Genomic DNA, 12,498 nt, shown 5'->3' on the forward strand with positions numbered 1-12,498 from the left:
AGGGGCACAATTAGTCCTTGAGAGTGAATGAATAAATGAAGACACAATCAAGGTAGAATGAGAGTAACTGGTCCTGATGATTCAGGTACTTTTTTGCCTTTCCTCCTCCCAAGGCTGTTGAGACCAAGGTGAGGTCAAGTGTTCTAGATCGACTATCAATACTGAGTGAGTGGTAGTCACTCAATCGTGTCCAGCTCTTTGTGACCCCATGGACTGTAGCTTGCCAGGCTTCTCTGTCCATGAGATTCTCCAGCCAAGAATACTGGAGTAGGTTGCCATTTCCTCCTCCAGGGGATCTTCCAGACCCGTGATTCAAACCCATGTCTTTTACATCTCCTTTTGCATTGGCAGGTGAGATCTTTACCACTAGCAACACTGGAAGCCCTATCAACAGTGAGCATTGATTGGATTCACAAGATAATTATTCCCTCTGCACTTCCTTTGCTTGAGGAGATAGCTGAAGAGCCTACGTGCACAGGAGTGAGATACTCAATTTTTTCTGGCTCAGGACATATTCAAAAAGAAAGGAAGGTGGGACTTCCCTGGCAACCCAAGGGTTAAGACTCTGAGTTTCCAATCCAGGGGGTGCAGGTTCCATCCCCGGTTGGGAAACTAAGATCCCACATGGCCAAAAAGTAAAAAGAAAAATTAATTTTTAATCAATAAATAAAAGGAGGAATAGTTTGAAATAGCAATTGAATCACTGCATTGGAAAAAGTAGGATGGTCTGCCATAAGTCTTTTGGAAAAGCTGTGGGGGAAAAATACATTTCTTATGAAGATAGGAAAATAAATCTTTCACACATGGAAAAAAAGCATAATGCTATCAAGTATGTGAGTACAGTTTAAATACAATTTTCACGGTACTTCAATTTTAGAAATGTTATAAAATATTTTGACAAGCATTCAGTCTCTACATTTCCTGGGGTAAGAGGCTAATGGTAAAATATTGAATGTAAAATAATAAATGAGAAGTCCTGCCACAGCACAGATCCCTAATTCAGTTTGGGGCAGGGAGTGTTTTAAATTATTAAACTGTTAAAAGAGTCATCTGACAGCTGCTTTTAAAGAAAACATGACAACTGTTGATTTTTTTCTGGAGCAATACAAAATGTGGTAAAAAAATTTCCGCTTGAGATGGACTTGAGGTCAAATATAATTCACTTAGAAATCTAACAGAAACAAATCTGTTCTGGATCTGTTATGTTACTGCCGTGGACTATTTCCACTGTTATCTTATTTCCTTCTATGAGTAACATGGGACAGGACTACTTCCCAAACCCAGATTGATTGAGATCAGATGTTCCAACAGAGCAGGGGGCAAGAGGGAGCCCATATCCTCTCCCACCCCTAGAACCACCATCCACACAACTTAGTTTAAAAGGAATGTCAAGGTCAGTGTAGTGTCAGGGATGAGGAAGGAGATTGAGTTGACTGTGCATATGCTGGTTGTTTTTTTGTGCATTTTTGTGATTGAATGGGATTTCATTTTTTTTTGTCTTTTGACTGCAGTTAGAGCCTCCTCTTCCATCTCACAGAGAGTTGGCCCTGAGCCACTTGCTCATTTGTTCAAGGAAACAGGCCCAAGTCAGATACTGTTGGATGCCTGCTCAACAGCCTTCCCACCTCCATGTGTGTCTTGATAGCGGGACCCTGATCGTGTCCGACCTTCAAGCCAAGAGCCCTTGATCTCAGGGAAGATGTCCTCAGCCACTGTCATTAGTGGTTCAAGCCAAGCACAGCAAACCCATTTCTCTTATCATGTGATAGGTGACCATGTTGCCTACTTTGGGTCAGTAAGACAAAGGAGAAGTTCACTGGGAGGTCTCTGGGAAATTTTTTCCTCTTTGATCAAGGAGAGAGGTAGAGAGAGAGAGAAAGTATCTGCCCTACACCCACTTCCTGCTTTGGGAAGTGGTCAGGCCATTGATTGCGTAGTTCCTGAATACACCACTAACTGTCTTTACCCACTGAAGGTAGCTGTGTGCAAGGATATAGAGAAAGAGAGGTAGGGAGGGGCTAAAGCTGTGGTCTTTTCACTGGAACTGTTTCCAAACTTTTTAATATGTGAGAAAATGAAATGTATTTGTCATTTAAACCAGTGTTAGTTACTCTAATACTTGAAGCCAAAAGCAACCTAATTGATTGTTTTTGTTGTTCAGTAGTTCAGTCGTGTCTGACTTTTTTTGACCCCATGGACTATATAGCACTCCAGGCTTCCCTGTCCTTCATCATCTCCCAGAGTTTGCTCGGATTCATGTCAATTAAGTCGGTGATACCATCCAACCATCTCCTCCTCTGTTGCCCCCTTCTTCTTTCACCTTCAATCTTTTCCAACATCAGTGTCTTTTAAAATAAGTCGGCTTTTCTCATCAGGTGGCCCAAGTATTTGAACTTCAGCTTCAGCATCAGTTCTTCAAAAGAATATTCAGGGTTAATTTCCTCTAGGAAATTGATACAAGACACAAATAAACAAAGTGACATGACCAAGAGCGCTCAGGTCATTGGCATCAGTGGAAGGACTAGATCTGGAATGAATATGGAGTTTGGAATTAAATAAACCCATATTTTTTGGTTCTTTTATTAAATTTTTTTTATTGAAGTATAGTTGATTTGCAACGTTATGTTAGTTTCTGCTGTACGGAAAAGTAGTTCAGTTATATATATATATATATTTTTTTTTTTAATATTCTTTGCCATTATGGTTTACCCCAAGATACTGAATATAGCTCCCTGTTCTATACAGTAGGACCTTGTTGTTTATCTATCCTCTATATACACCACTTTGCATCTGCTAATCCCTAATTCACAATCCTTCCCTCCCCTACCTCCCCTCCCCTGTGACAACCGCAAGTCTATTCTCTGTTAGACCCATGTTTGAATCACTAATTTCCTGTGTGCTCTTGGACAAGTTACCTGATCTCTCTGGGCCTGTCTTCTCCTCTGTTACATGGGGTTAACACGAGCATCCACCTCATGGAGTTGTTGTGATGTTTAAATGAGATTACATAATGTGGCTGAAAGTCAGTGAATGTCAGCTCGTTCTGCTTCCTCCTTTACACTTTGTCCAGTGTAATCTTTTTTTTTCTTGATTTACCAAATATATTTATTGTAACAAATATAATTTTAACAGAGTAATAATTTGTAAATTGATCATTTTATTTTTTACAAAATGTGTTTGAAACAATGCAATCTTTTGACCTTGTCTTTTCAACCCACTCCAGTATTCTTGCCTGGAGAATCCCATGGACAGAGGGGCCTGGTGGCTACCATCCATGGGGTCACAAAGAGTCAGACACCACTGAGCGACTAACACTTTTGCTTTCTTTCCTTTAGAACTATATTAGCAGTTGTGTTCTCATGATAAAATATTAGCTGTATACAACCTCATAGTACTTACAGGATTAATTTTATTTCATTATAGACATTTTAATAATATTTACAATGTGCCTCCTCTTGATAAGTCCTCCAAACAGTAGATTGCTTAGTACATTAGTATCCAGAAAAGTTACCGCTGAATGCCTATATCTCTGGCTCCAAAAAATATTAGAGACTTGAAATTCGATGCATCATCTTGAAATCTTTAAGTTTTTCTAGGTAGTCCTTAAATCTCTGTTTTTTTTTTTTAATGCTATTTTCAGACACCTATGACAAAAGCAGATGAATATAAGGAGTGACTCAATTGTTTCTACCTGTGAATATTGGAAAGAAAAATTATGCCTAAGTAACAGTAATTTACTTCCTGGTGGCTCAGAGGGTAAAGCATCTGCCCACAATGTGGGAGACCCCAGTTCAATCCCTGGGTCAGGAAGATCTCCCAGAGAAGGAAATGGCAACCCACTCGAGTGTTCTTGCCTGGAAAATCCAATGGACGGAGGAGCCTGGTAGGCTACAGTCCATGGGGTCCCAAAGAGTCGGACACGACTGAGCGACTTCACTTTTCACTTTAACAGTAATTTATGACATGGCCATAGTGTTTCTACAGCACAGGTCCTATTAACATCACATGTGAGCAAATGCACTATCATAAATTCCTCCCAGTCATTATCTCAGCAAGTAGTGCCAACAACCCTAAATGATGGGTTCTGTTATCCCCATTTGAGGGATGGGTACACTGAAACTTGAGATGGTTAGTGATCTGTCCCAGGTCACACAGCTAGTTAAAGTGCTACAGCTGAGACTGGACCCAAGTTCTGTCATACTTGGGAGCCCAGGTTCTTAATTCCTACACTTTCAGTTCAGTCGCTAAGTCACATCCGACTCTTTGCGACGCGATGGACTGCAGCACACCAGGCCTCCCTGTCCATCACCAACTCCCGGAGTTTACTCAAACTCATGTCCACTGAGTCAGTGATGCCATCCAGCCATCTCATTCTCTGCCATTCTTTTCTCCTCCTGCCTTCAATCTTTCCCAGCATCAGGGTCTTTTCCAATGAGTCAGATCTTTGCATCAGGTGGCCAAATATTGGAGTTTCAGCTTCAGCATCAGTCCTTCCAATGAACATTCAGGACTGATCTCCTTGAGGATGGACTGGTTGGATCTCCTTGCAGTCCAAGAGACTCTCAAGAGTCTTCTCCAACACCACAGTTCAAAAGCATCAATTCTTCGGTGCACAGCATTCTTTAGAGTCCAACTCTCACATCTATACATGACTACTGCAAAAACCGAAGCCTTGACTAGATGGACCTTTGTTGGCAAAGTAACATCTCTGCTTTTTAATATGCTGTCTAGGTTGGTCATAACTTTTCTTCCAAGGAGTAAGTGTCTTTTTATTTCATGGCTGCAATCAACATCTGCAGTGACTTTGGAGCCCCCAAAAATAAAGTCTGTCACTGTTTCCACTGTTTCTCCATCTATTTCCCATGAAGTGATGGGACCAGATGCCATGAACTTTACTTTCTGAATGTTGAGCTTTAAGCCAACTTTTTCACTCTCCTCTTTCACTTTCATCAAGATACTCTTCAGTTCTTCTTCACTTTCTGCCATAAGGGTGGTGTCATCTGCATATCTGAGGTTATTGATATTTCTCCCAGCAATCTTGATTCCAGCTTGTACTTCTTCCAGCCCAGCGTTTCTCATGATGTACTCTGCATAGAAGTTAAATAAGCAGGGTGACAATATACAGCCTTGACACACTTCTTTTCCTGTTTGGAACCAGTCTGTTGTTCCATGTCCAGTTCTAACTGTTGCTTCCTGACCTGCATACGGGTTTCTCAAGAGGCAGGTCAAGTGGTCTGGTATTCCCATCTCCTTCAGAATTTTCCACAGTTTATTGTGATCCACACAGTCAAAGGCTTTGACATAGTCAATAAAGCAGAAATGGATGTTTTTCTGAAACTCTCTTGCTTTTTCGACGATCCAGCGGATGTTGGCAATTTGATCTCTGGTTCCTCTGCCTTTTCTAAATCCAGCTTCAAATCTGGAAGTTCACGGTTCACGTATTGCTTAAGCCTGGCTTGGAGACTTTTGAGCATTACTTTACTAGCGTGTGAGATGAGTGCAATTGTGCAGTAGTTTGAGCATTCTTTGGCATTGCCTTTCTTTGGGATTGGAATGAAAACTGACCTTTTCCAGTCCTGTGGCCACTGCTGAGTTTTCCAAATGTGCTGGCATATTGAGTGCAGCACTTTCACAGCATCATCTTTCAGGATTCGAAATAGCTCAGCTGGAATTCCATCACCTCCACTAGCTTTGTTCATAGTGATGCTTCCTAAGGCCCACTTGACTTCACATTCCAGGGTGTCTGACTCTAGGTGAGTGATCACACATCATGATTATCTGCGTCGTGAAGATCTTTTTTGTATAGTTCTTCTGTATAGTCTTGCCATATATTCTGTATATTCTTGCCATCTCTTCTTAGTATCTTCTGCTTCTGTTAGGTCCATACCATTTCTGTCCTTTACTGAGCCCATCTTTGCATGAAATGTTCCCTTGGGAGCTCTAGTTTTCTTGAAGAAATCTCTAGTCTTTCCCATTCTGTTGTTTTCCTCTATTTCTTTGCACTGATAACTGAGGAAGGCTTTCTTATCTCTCCTTGCTATTCTTTGGAACTCTGCATTCAGATGGGTATATCTTTCATTTTCTCCTTTGCTTTTTGCTTCTCTTTTTTTCACAGCTATTTGTAGGACCTCCTCAGAAATGCTTTTTTGCATTTCTTTTTCTTGGGGATGGTCTTGCTCCCTGTCTCCTGTACAATATCACGAACCTCCATCCATAGTTCATCAAGAACTCTATCAGATCTAGTCCCTTAAATCTATTTCTCAGTTCCATTGTATAATCATTAGGGATTTGATTTATATCTTACCTGAATGGTCTACTGGTTTTCCCTACTTTCTTCAATTTAAGTCTGAACTTGGCAATAAGGAGTTCATGATCTGAGGCACAGTCAGCTCCCAGTCTTGTTTTTGCTGACTGTGTAAAGCTCCTCCATTTTTGGTTGCAAAGAATATAATCAATCTGATTTCGATGTTGACCATTTCGATGATGTCCATGTGTAGAGTCTTGTGTTGTTGGAAGAGGGTGTTTGGTATGACCAGTGCATTCTCTTGGCAAAAGTATTAGCCTTTGCCCTGCTTCATTTTGTATTCCAAGGCCAAATTTGCCTGTTACTCCAGGTGTTTCTTGACTTCCTACCTTGGATTCCAGTCCCCTATAATGAAAGGGGCATCTTTTTTGGGTGTTAATTATAGAAGGTCTTGTAGGTCTTCATAGAACAGTTCAACTTCAGTTTCTTCAGCATTACTGGTCAGGACATAGACTTGGATTACTGTGATATTGAATGGTTTGCTTTGGAAACTAACAGAGATCATTCTGTCATTTTTGAGACTGCATCCAAGTACTGCATTTCGGACTCTTTTGTTGACCATGATGGCCACTCCATTTCTTCTAAGGGATTCTTGCCCACAGTAGTAGATACAATGGTCATCTGAGTTAAATTCATCCATTCCAGTCCATTTTAGTTCACTTATTCCTAAAATGTTGATGTTCACACTTGCCATCTCCTGTTTGATCACTTCCAATTTGCCCTGATTCATGGACCTGACATTCCAGGTTCCTATGCAATATTGCTCTTTACAGCATCGGACCTTGCTTCCATCACCAGTCACATCCACAACTGGGTGTTGTTTTTGCTTTGGCTCTGTCTCTTCATTCTTTCTGGAGTTAGTTCTCCACTGATCTCCAGTAGCATGTTGGGCATCTACTGACCTGGGGAGTTCCTCTTTGAGTGTCCTATCTTTTTGCCTTTTCATACTGTTCATGGGGTTCTCAAGGCAGGAATACTGAAGTGGTTTGCCATTCCCTTCTTCAGTGGACCACGTTTTGTCAGAACTCTCCACCATGACCCGTCTGTTTTGGGTGGCCCTACACGGCATGGCTCATAGTTTCACTGAGTTAGACAAGACTGTGGTCCATGTGATTAGATTGGTTAGTTTTCTGTGATTGTGGTTTTCAGTCTGTCTACCCTCTGATGGAGAAGGATAAGAGGCTTATGAAAGCTTTCTGATGGGAGAGACTGACTATGGGGGAAACTGGGTCTTGTTCTGATGGGCAGGGCCATGCATCTTTAATCCAATTTTCTGTTGATGAGTGCAGCTGTGTTCACCCCCTGCTATTTACCTGGGGCCAAACTATGGTGGAGGTAATGAAGATAATGGTGACCTCCCTCAAAAGATCCCATGCATGTACTGCTACAGCCTGTGCCCCCAACCCTGCAGCAGGCCACCATCGACCCATGCCTTTGCCAGAGACTCCTGGACATCCACAGGCAAGTCTCCTGTGGGGTCATTGTTCCTTTCTCCTGGGTCCTGGTGCACAAGGTTCTGTCGTGCCCTCTGAGGGTCTATTTCCTACACTTTATTGTTGCCTAAAATACCTGCTAAACTTCCTAAGTAATCACATTTTCTTAAACAACTGAACTGAAACATATATGTATCATTTATCATACTGCTGCTGCTGCTGCTGCTGCTAAGTCGCTTCAGTCATGTCCGACTCTGTGCGACCCCCTAGATAGCAGCCCACCAGGCTCCCCTGTCCCTGGGATTCTCCAGACAAGAGTACTGGAGTGGGGTGCCATTGCCTTCTGCATTCATCATACTGCTGCTGCTGCTGCGTCACTTCAGTCGTGTCCGACTCTGTGTGACCCCATAGATGGAAGCCCACCAGGCTCCCCCATCCCTGGGATTCTCCAGGCAAGAACACTGGAGTGGGTTGCCATTTCCTTCTCCAATGCATGAAAGTGAAAAGTGAAAGGGAAGTCGCTCAGTCGTGTCCGACTCTTCGCGACCCCATGGATTGCAGCCCACCAGGCTCCTCCGTCCATGGGATTTTCCAGGCAAGAGTACTGGAGTGGGGTGCCATTGCCTTCTCTGTTCATCATACTAGTTAACATTTATTGAGCACCTACTATATGCCAGGTAAATATCATTTCATTATCAGACCCTTGAAAGATGGTATTATTGCTATAATAAAATAATAACTACTTATTGTAATCAGTATTAATATCAGTATCAGTAGCATCAACATTAATTAATATCAACATTAATGGTAGTATTTGTTAGTGTTAACATTCATTGTTAACAATGTTGATTAATAATATTAACATTGATTAACATTAATATTGATTATGAATTGATATGCACTGTGTGCTATGAGTTAAGATAGATATTATTCATTCATAATATTATGAATAAATATATTGTTTGTTATAATAACTTTACAGATGAGAAGTGGGGGGCAGTAGTGGGCTGTAAGTTCTCCAGGTTTGCACAATTGATAGTGGGCATTCATTTACCACACAGCCCAGTTCCAAAGCCTGTGTTCTTTCCATTGTGCCACATAGCTTCCTGTCATAACTAGAGCAACTGCCTTAAGGAAGCTGCTCCAGGTTTAAAATGGAAAATATATCTACAGTAATATATTTTAAGTGTCTCAGGGGCCGTATAATTCTTTGGTTCCCCAAACAATTAAAATAGTGCTAGATACTCACTGAGCATTCAATGATTGGCTGCTTGATTGATAACAGGCTGGTTGATAAACAGCAATGATCTCTTACACCCATTTCCTTCTGAAGAAATGTTTATGGGCCTGAAGTGATGTGAATCTTATCGTGCTTTCCAAGATATGTGTTATATTTGGCTGCAGGACGTCCACAATGGCTGCAGGATGACCTCGCAGCAATGACAATGTCATCAGTTTGTGAAAGTCTTGAGGATACAATTGACAAAAGGAAAGCTGATCACATCATTTTTTTTAAGGTTACATATAGCAGTACCTTCTTTACACAAGGACAAATGAAAAGCCTGGAGATCTGATTCTTCATTAGTCCTTCATGCCAAAGTCAAGAAATGGATATGAATCAAAGTAGTTTGTAGAACTAAAATCTTAAGTGTCATGGCCGTAACTCTCCAGTAGATAGTGAAGTGAAGTCGCTCAGTCATGTCCAACTCTTTGCGACCCAATGGACTGTAGCCTACCAGGCTTCTCCATCCATGGGATTTTCCAGGCAAGAATACTGGAGTGGGTTGCCATTTCCTTCTCCAGGAGATCTTCCCAACCCAGGGATTGAACCCGGGTCTCCCACATTGTAGGCAGACACTTAGATATATAAGCTGAAATTCTTGACATTTTATATATTCATGAACCTGAAGGAATAGAATGAATGGGGGTAGGAGTTGGTGTGTATTTCATGAAGAGAACTAAGTTTGGTGTTTAAAAGAAGGTATTGCAATTTTATTTGTGTAATTTCAGATTGGTGGCCTGTGGAAAACTAGAGAGGAGAAAAATAGTCTAGTTCTTGTCTAGTTGCTAACTTAGTGTCTGACTTTCCTTCCAGTCTCTGGAATTCTGTTTCCTCTTCTGTACAATGAAGGTTTGACCTTGTGACCTATAAAGTCCTTTTCATGTCCAAGTCAGCCCATTTTCTTTCCTTCTACTCCCCAGGTCATTACCACAGGAGGAAGAGTGGACGTTCTTGGGAAAAATCCCTTTGAGAGAAAATATCCCACCTAATGAACCTGGAGGACATTACGCAAAGTGAACTTAGGCAGTCACAGAAGGACAAACACTGCTTAATAGGACGTCTACAAGGAATGGACTTCCCTGGTGGCTCAGATGGTAAAGCGTCTGCCTACAATGCGGGAGACCTGGGTTCAATACCTGGGTTGGGAAGATCTCCTGGAGAAGGAAATGGCAACCCACTCCAGTATTCTTGCCTGGAAAATCCCATGGATGGAGCCTGGTAGGCTACAGTCCATGGGGTCGCAAAGAGTCGGACACGACTGAGCGACTTCACTCTCGCTTTTCACTTTTCATGAGGAATCGAAAACAGACAAACTCATAGAGGCAGAGAATGAAAGGGTAGCTGCCAGGGGCTAGAGGAATGGGGAAAGGAGGAAATATTAGTCAAAGGGTACGAAATTTCAGTTATAAGATGAATGAGTCCTAATAGGGAACTGTATTCAATACCCTGATATAAACCATAATGGAAAGGAATATAAAAAAAATGTATATATGTATAACTGAATCTGATATATAACTGGACCAATGCTGAAGCTGAAGCTGCAATATTTTGGCCACCTGATGTGAAGAACTGACTCATTGGAAAAGACCTGATGCTGGGAAAGATTGAAAGCAACAGGAGAAAAGGGTGGCAGAGGTTGAGATGGTTAGGTAGTATCAGCAGCTCAAGGGACATGAATTTGAGCAAACTCTGGGAGATAGTGAAGGGCAAGGAAGCCTGGTGTGCTACAGTCCATGGGGTCACAAAGAGTCGGACATGACTTAGCGACTGAAGAACAACAAAAATAACTGAATCACTTTGCTGTACAGCAGGAATTAACACAACATTGTAAATCAACTATACTGCGATACAAAAGATGAATAAGTCCTAGAAATCTATTGTGTGGAATAGTGCCTGTAGTTAACAATACTCTATTGTATACTGGAAAGTTTGCCAAGAGAGTAAATCTTATGTTTAAGTGTTCTTATCACAAAATACTAATAATAGTAAAAGAAGTGGGAAGAAACTTTGGAGGTGATGGATATGCTTATGTAAAAAGTTGTGATGATGGTTTCACAGGTGTATACTTACCCCAAACTCATCAAGTTGTGTATGCTGATGTTTAATGCACAGCTTTTTGTCAAACAGACCTCAACAAAGTGGTTTGGGGAAAAAACAGAAAATACTCTGTCTTGAGTTGAAAGTACATGGAGACTATAAGGCTCTTCATTTTTGCAGCAAATAGCATGTTTCCTGTGTGTATTAGGATTCTTATGGCTGCCAGAGACTTAAACCTAGATGGAATTTTACTTATGCCAAAATGGGAGACTTCTTGGTTAATGTAACCAAGCCATGGGAAAATCGAGGCCAACTGAAACAAAAGCCTGTGATAACTGACAGGATTCTCTTTCTTTCTCCCTTTCCTCTCCCTTCTTTTTCAGACTCCCATCTCTGCCTGAGTGTCCGCCTCACACTCTCAGAGTAATTTCTTGACACACAGCTAGATACATAGAAGCTGGCCAGATCTGTACTCATATCTCCCAGAGTTGCTGTCAGAGAGGAATTTCTACCAGTTTTTCCTGAATGTATTAGAAGTCTCAGGAGAGATTTTGATTGGCCTAGCTTGGATCAGGTGCCCACATCTCTACCAATCCCTCTATCCAGGCAACAGAGTTTGGCAAGAACATAGCAGTGTTCCTTCATCACATGGTGGGAGTGGAGAAAAGAGCATTTTTCCAGAAGAGGAGTGCTGCTCTAGACAAAACACTAGACAGCCACTGAGTGAAGCTTCAGTGTCTTTGATGGGAGACTGATGAGTACAGTCCACAATAACACCAAAAGACTCTATGACATTTTTGTACTCAGGGGATGCTATAGACTGAATGTGTCCCCATCAAAATTCATATGTTGAAATCCTGATGCTCAATGTGATGGCATTAGGAGGTAGGGCCTTTGGAAGGTGATGAGGTCAAGAATGTGAAGGCCTCATGAAAGGGATTAGTGCCCTTATAAAGAGATCTTAGAGAGATCTGTTGCCCTCTTCAACCACGTGAGGACACAGCAAGAAGATGCCATCTATAAGTCAGAAAGTGGGCTCTCACCAGACATCAAATTTGCTGGTACCTTGATCTTGGGCTTCCAGCCTCCAGAAGTGTAAGAAATAAATTTCTGTTGTTTATAAGCCACCCAGTCTATGCTAATTTTTTTATAGCATCCAGAACAGATTAAGGAGAGTCATGGAAAAACAAATACATTGCTACGTTGAATGCAAAGGGCTGAGGGTCTGAATGTGTTTTACCAGTTTCTTTTCTACAGTGCAGACTTGCAATTTGGTAAAAGACATCCATTTTCTATAATGTCTCTCAAGGAGTAAGCAACAGAAACTTCATCCATTTTTATTATTCATAACAATACTTGATACTTACACACTATGGCATTTTCATCAAAGGATCTCAGAACATACAATTAGCAAGTATTAGTCAGTTTTCAGATGGGAAGTC

Source organism: Bubalus bubalis, chromosome X, assembly GCF_019923935.1.
Source record: "Bubalus bubalis isolate 160015118507 breed Murrah chromosome X, NDDB_SH_1, whole genome shotgun sequence".
Lineage (NCBI taxonomy): Eukaryota > Metazoa > Chordata > Mammalia > Artiodactyla > Bovidae > Bubalus > Bubalus bubalis.